The sequence below is a fragment of the Coregonus lavaretus genome (assembly GCF_964263955.1).
Source record: "Coregonus lavaretus genome assembly, chromosome: 13".
Lineage (NCBI taxonomy): Eukaryota > Metazoa > Chordata > Actinopteri > Salmoniformes > Salmonidae > Coregonus > Coregonus lavaretus.
The window spans coordinates 12,059,309-12,067,034 of record NC_140000.1 but is presented as its reverse complement, the minus strand read 5'-3'; positions in this window follow the sequence as shown (position 1 = coordinate 12,067,034).

The following is a 7,726-nucleotide window of genomic DNA, read 5'->3' as shown; positions in this document are numbered from 1 at the left end:
TCAATCCCGCAGTCCCAGGCCCGATGAGGTGGTAACACGGTAGCCCTCTCCTTGGAGAACACCTGCGCGTAGTCCTGGTATTCTGTAGGGACCACAGTAGACACCGCACCCTGCGCATCCTCCACCGTAGACATTTTGCATGGTAAATTGAGGCACTCTGCCCTACATACCTCACTCCAAGCTGTGATATCGCCAGATTTCCAGGAGATGACCGGATCATGGAGGACGAGCCAGGGGTGGCCGAGAACTAGTGGCTCCCATGGAGCGGAGATGACGAAAAAAAAGATGTTCTCCTGGTGTATGGAGCCCACTTGTAACTTGATTACCTCTGTACGGTGTGTAATGAACCCAGTGCCCATGGGCTCACCGTCTAGCGCGTTGACTCGCAGGGGAGGTTGAATTGGGATAAGTTGAACTCCCAACTCCTCAGCAAGACCCATATCCAGAAAGCTGGCAGCCGCTCCGGAATCAATAAGTCCTTCCAACCTGCGCACTTTCTCTCCGACAGATAAGGTAACTGGCACATACATTTGTTTCGATGTAATGTTCAAAACTTGATTCTCACTCACCGGTTTGGCAGTTCCGAGGCGATATCCTGGTGTACGGTTAGGTCGTACCGGACATTGACGAACGAAATGACCCGACTGACCACAATACAGGCATAGTCCGTCTTGCCGACGTTGTTGTCTCACCGAACCTTGTAGAGGTGACCGTCCCAGTTGCATAGGTTCCTCCTCAGATTCTCTCCTCCGCTCTGTCGATTGCATAGGACCAGTGATCGAGGACTCCCGGACTGTGGATGCCTTGTGTTGCACTATAAGATTATCAATAGAGATGGCTATTTTGATAAACTCATGTAGCGCAGTGATATCTCCTCGACAAGCCAACTCAGTCTGTACGTCTTTGCGCAGCACTCTTCGGAAAACTGTGAGCAAAGCAGTCTCGCTACATCCGCTACCGGCTGCTTTAGTACGGAACTCTAAAGCGTAGTCGGCTACTGTGCGACGGCCCTGCTGAAGTTCGCATAGTTGGTCTCCCACACTACGCCCAGATACTGGGTGGTCGAACACCTCTTGAAACAATCTCTTGAACTGAACTTCCGCATTCAACTCGGGGACCTCAGCTGCCCAAAGCGCAGTAGCCCAATCCAGTGCTCTTCCCGTTAGCAGAGAAATCATGAAATCCACCCTGCTACGGTCATCGGAAAACATAGTATGATTATACGACATATACAGGGACGTCTGGAGTAGAAACCCCTGACATTTGCCAGGTTCCCCATCATACCTTGTAGGTAGAGAAATCGGAGGTGCATGACGAGGACTGACCGTGCTCGGGGTGGTGCCTTCAGCCGCACCAGCGTTGAGTAGCTGTAGGAGTTCATCCATCCGTTTCTCCTGAATCTCCCATCGCCTCTGTAATTCCGCTGGATCCATGGTATTGGCGAGGTATTCTGTAATGAATACTCGGACAGAGTGGTAAGATCCAATCGCAGAATAGCGATGCTTTATTAGAGTACAGACAAGGGAATAGCTTAATCGTGGTCGGGCGGGCTGTGGTCAAAACCGGGCCAGGCATAGACAGGCAGAGGTACCAATGGAGCGGGCTTAGTCGTAGTCGAGGGCACAGGCACAGGTCGGATACACAGGTAATCAAAAACAACAAACTCTCTCTCTCTCTCGGAACAAAACGCTTAGCAAGTCACAATGGAACAATACCTCGCGCCGACTGAGCTTCTGAGCACACCTTAAATCCTACACTAATTACTGACAGGTGTGCTCAGAACTCAGGTGAACCAGATCGAGTCTGATGACTCCCCCTCTCAGTAGATCGGGGAAGTGTCAGACTCTGTCTAGACCCTGCCAACCCCCGATCCCTTACAGCGCTATACAAATTCCACATCACAAAACAGAACTTCAAATAGGTCTATGGCATGTCAAGGGAACTGTATCCTACGGTTTATGGGGCGGCAGGTAGCTTAGTGGGTAAGAGCGTTGTGCCAGTAACCGAAAGGTCGCTGGTTCTAATCCTCGAGCCGACTAGGTGAAAAATCTGTCGATGTGCCCTTAAGCAAGGCATTTAACCCTAATTGCTCCTGTAAGTCGCTCTGGATAAGAGCGTCTGCTAAATGACTAAAATGTAAATGTAAAATGTAGATGTGTTAAATGGAAACTGAAATCTGGACACTGACTGTACAGTATGTCTATAACCTCTCACATAGCCTTAATATTAACTCCTGCAGAATTGATCATTTCTTGCAGTAAAATGATACACCAAATGTAGGCTACATTTTGACTTGGGAACAGAAGTGGAGAAATATGTATTATTCATTTCTGCATCTTGAGATGCTGTCAGCATGATAAAAGCTGATAGTATTTCAACCACATAAAATATGCATCGAAGCCGAACTGAAGTCTTATCAGAAACACATTGGGTCATTTTCACAGCTTTCAATTTCCTATTTCCTTACAACCGGTCAAACTGATGTAATTTGGACATTTTGCACTGAAAATATTTCCCGTTTTCTTTTGCATTATATAAAAAATAAAAAATAAACTTAACATAAAGCAGAGGGAACACCATGCTGGAAAAGGATAAAGACAACCAGTTTCCATTACAAACGTTTTTATAACAATGATAACTTTATAACAATGGTGACAATGGTGACTATAAGTATGGCTGACCTTCAAACAACCATACTCAATTCACACAACTTGATGTAGATGATTAAGGCCAACAGCCAAGTCATCAGTCACCTGGCCCAGACAAAATGCCAACACAGACATTGTCATCAGTTAAGTCAGCATTTCCAAGCACACATAAACACAAGTACAACAGAGACAAAAACACACAGGTGCATACTCAAAAGAAACCAGTATCTCTACGCCATATCAGACTGGCAGAATTGTTGTATTACACTGCAAGTCATTGTACAAGCCAGTCTATCTTAACAGTAGTTACAGTATAGACCAACAGGGCCTTCACGATATTACTAATCTAATAGTAAGATCAGCTGATGTGTATGTCTGACTCACCTATCACAGTGAGGGTGGCGGTGGCTGTGAGCTGAGGGCTGGTGCTCTGGACCACATAGAGCCCACCACTTTGATAGAGTCGACCACTTTGATAGAAGTCAGTGTTAGAGTCCGTTATGGCTCAGGAACACGGCCTGATGGCCCCTCGACAAGGTCAGGATCTGAACGCCCCCTACCGCCCCCGCTCTGCAGCTACAGTGGGGAGAACAAGTATTTGATACACTGCCGATTTTGCAGGTTTTCCTACTTACAAAGCATGTAGAGGTCTGTAATTTTTATCATAGGTACACTTCAACTGTGAGAGACGTAATCTAAAACAAAAATCCAGAAAATCACATTGTATGATTTTTAAGTAATTAATTTGCATTTTATTGCATGACATAAGTATTTGATACATCAGAAAAGCAGAACTTAATATTTGGTACAGAAACCTTTGTTTGCAATTACAGAGATCATACGTTTCCTGTAGGTCTTGACCAGGTTTGCACACACTGCAGCAGGGATTTTGGCCCACTCCTTCATACAGACCTTCTCCAGATCCTTCAGGTTTCGGGGCTGTCGCTGGGCATTATGGACTTTCAGCTCCCTCCAAAGATTTTCTATTGGGTTCAGGTCTGGAGACTGGCTAGGCCATTCCAGGACCTTGAGATGCTTCTTAAGGAGCCACTCCTTAGTTGCCCTGGCTGTGTGTTTCGGGTCGTTGTCATGTTGGAAGACCCAGCCACGACCCATCTTTAATGCTATTACTGAGGGAAGGAGGTTGTTGGCCAAGATCTCGCGGTACATGGCCCCATCCATCCTCCCCTCAATACGGTGCAGTCGTCCTGTCCCCTTTGCAGAAAAGCATCCCCAAAGAATGATGTTTCCACCTCCATGCTTCACGGTTGGGATGGTGTTCTTGGGGTTGTACTCATCCTTCTTCTTCCGCCAAACACGGGGAGTGGAGTTTAGACCAAAAAGCTATATTTTTGTCTCATCAGACCACATGACCTTCTCCTATTCCTCCTCTGGATCATCCAGATGGTCATTGGCAAACTTCAGACGGGCCTGGACATGCGCTGGCTTGAGCAGGGGGACCTTGTGTGCACTGCAGGATTTTAATCCATGGCGGTGTAGTGTGTTACTAATGGTTTTCATTCAGACTGTGGTCCCAGCTCTCTTCAGGTCATTGACCAGGTCCTGCCGTGTAGTTCTTGGCTGATCCCTCACCTTCCTCATGATCATTGATGCCCCACGGGGTGAGATCTTGCATGGAGCCCCAGACCGAGGGTGATTGACTGTCATCTTGAACTTCTTCCATTTTCTAATAATTGCGCCAACAGTTGTTGCCTTCTCACCAAGCTGCTTGCCTATTGTCCTGTAGCCCATCCCAACCTTGTGCAGATCTACAATTTTATCCCTGATGTCCTTACACAACTCTCTGCTCTTGGCCATTGTGGAGAGGTTGGAGTCTGTTTGATTGAGTGTGTGGACAGGTGTCTTTTATACAGGTAACGAGTTCAAACAGGTGCAGTTAATACAGGTAATGAGTGGAGAACAGGAGGGCTTCTTAAAGAAAAACTAACAGGTCTGTGAGAGCCGGAATTCTTACTGGTTGGTAGGTGATCAAATACTTATGTCATGCAATAAAATGCAAATTAATTACTTAAAATCATACAATGTGATTTTCTGGATTTTCTGTTTGGCGGAAGAAGAAGGATGAGTACAACCCCAAGAACACCATCCCAACCGTGAAGCATGGAGGTGGAAACATCATTCTTTGGGGATGCTTTTCTGCAAAGGGGACAGGACGACTGCACCGTATTGAGGGGAGGATGGATGGGGCCATGTATCGCGAGATCTTGGCCAACAACCTCCTTCCCTCAGTAAGAGCATTAAAGATGGGTTGTGGCTTGGTCTTCCAGCATGACAACGACCCGAAACACAGAGCCAGGGCAACTAAGGAGTGTCTCCTTAAGAAGCACCTCAAGGTCCTGGAATGGCCTAGCCAGTCTCCAGACCTGAACCCAATAGAAAATCTTTGGAGGGAGCTGAAAGTCCATAATGCCCAGCGACAGCCCCGAAACCTGAAGGATCTGGAGAAGGTCTGTATGAAGGAGTGGGCCAAAATCCCTGCTGCAGTGTGTGCAAACCTGGTCAAGACCTACAGGAAACGTATGATCTCTGTAATTGCAAACAAAGGTTTCTGTACCAAATATTAAGTTCTGCTTTTCTGATGTATCAAATACTTATGTCATGCAATAAAATGCAAATTAATTACTTAAAAATCATACAATGTGATTTTCTGGATTTTTGTTTTAGATTACGTCTCTCACAGTTGATGTGTACCTATGATAAAAATTACAGACCTCTACATGCTTTGTAAGTAGGAAAACCTGCAAAATCGGCAGTGTATCAAATACTTGTTCTCCCCACTGTACGTAGCCGAAGACAGCGTCAGGGTCACTGAGTTGCCCCCACAGCCCGGGATCTCAGAGGGAAGCACCTTCACAGCGCTGGAGCTCAGCACACCTGGAGAAGAATGGAAAGATTGGTATTTAGCATCCAGTGGTCCCCAATCCTGGTCCTGGAACACAACAGGGTGTACCCACTTTTGTTCCTCTGCCAGCTAATCAATTGCTGATCAAGACATACGTGTACAGTTGAAGTCGGTCATTAAAACTCGTTTTTCAACCACTCCACAAATTTCTTGTTAACAAAGTATAGTATTGGCAAGTCGGTTAGGACATCTACTTTGTGCATGACACAAGTAATTTTTCCAACAATTGTTTACAGCAGATTATTTAACTTATAATTCACTGTATCACAATTCCAGTGGGTCAGAAGTTGACTGTGCCTTTAAACAGCTGGGAAAATTCCAGAAAATGGCTTTAGAAGCTTCTGATAGGTTAAATGACATCATTTGAGTCAATTGGAGGTGTACCTGTGGATGTATTTCAAGGCCTTCCTTCAAACTCCTTGGGAGCAATTTCCAAATGCCTGAAGGTACCACATTCATCTGTACAAACAATAGTACGTAAGTAGTCCTCTGTAGCTCAGCTGGTAGAGCACGGCGCTTGTAACGCCAAGGTAGTGGGTTCGATCCCCGGGACCACCCATACAAAAAAAACATTTATGCACGCATGACTGTACATCGCTTTGGATAAAAGCGTCTGCTAAATGGCATATTATTATTATTATATTATAAGTATAAACACCATGGGACGACGCAGCCGTCATACCGCTCAGGAAGGAGACGAGTTCTGTCTCCTAGAGATGAACGTACTTTGGTGCGAGAAGTGCAAATCAATCCCAGAACAACAGCAAAGGACCTTGTGAAGATGCTGGAGGAAACAGGTACAAAAGTATCTATATCCACAGTAAAACGAGTCCTATATCGACATAATCTGAAAGGCCGCTCAGCAATGAAGAAGCCACTGCTCCAAAACCGCCATAAAAAAGCCAGACTACGGTTTGCAACTGCACATGGGGACAAAGATTGTACTTTTTGGAGAAATGTCCTCTGGTCTGATGAAACAAAAATAGAACTGTTTGGCCATAATGACCATCGTTATGTTTGGTCTTCCAAATGGACAATGACCCCAAGCATACTTCCAAAGTTGTGGCAAAATGGCTTAAGGACAACAAAGTCAAGGTATTGGAGTGGCCATCACAAAGCCCTGACCTCAATCCTATAGAACATTTGTGGGCAGAACTGAAAAAGCGTGTGCAAGCAAGGAGGCCTACAAACCTGACTCAGTTACACCAGCTCTGTCAGGAGGAATGGGCCAAAATTCACCCAACTTATTGTGGGAAGCTTGTGGAAGGCTACCCGAAACGTTTGATAAGTTAAACAATTTAAAGGCAATGCTCCCAAATACTAATTGAGTGTATGCAAACCTCTGACCCACTGGGAATGTGATGAAAGAAATAAAAGCTGAAATAAATCATTCTCTCTACTATTATTCTGACATTTCACATTCTTAAAATAAAAAGGTGATCCTAACTGACCTAAGACAGAGAATATTTACTAGGATTAAATGTCAGGAATTGTGAAAAACTGAGTTTAAATGTATTTAGCTAAGGTGTATGTAAACTTCCGACTTCAACTGTACATATATGGTCAAGGGTTTGAAGTGTGTGATGAGTGGAACTTATTTTAGCAGCAACTCTGCCATCTCAAATTAAGCATACTTCATGACATGTTTTCAGACAGCACAAAACAGAAAGGAGTAGTAGTGATTGTTGGTATTGTTCTGTTAAAACATAATGCAAGGATTTAACAATAACCTATTCCTGTATCCGTACTACGCCCCTTTTATATGTAAGGTGAGGTCCTCAGGACTAAGCTAAAGGTTATTTTCTTCGAGGAGTGGAGCATGGGAATCAGACAACAATATCAGGATGCAACTGTTTATTTTTATTTTCAGCGTCACAAGAAAGGCACAATCTCCATAGGACGTAATCATTCCCATACATATTCACCTCCAGGAGCTCCATACAGCTGTCCTACAAGACTTTAACACAGAAATGTCTGATTTCTCACAACCAAATACCACTAAGTTTATAAGTTTTATTCACATAGTCAAACAGAGTGCCCAGTGAGAAGGAGAGCAGGTCTGGGTGGAATATGGGCACCAATGCCTAAAAGCACTACATTCACAATTATTCCTATTTCTCATATTTACTTTTTTTCAAACCACCATCACCGCTCT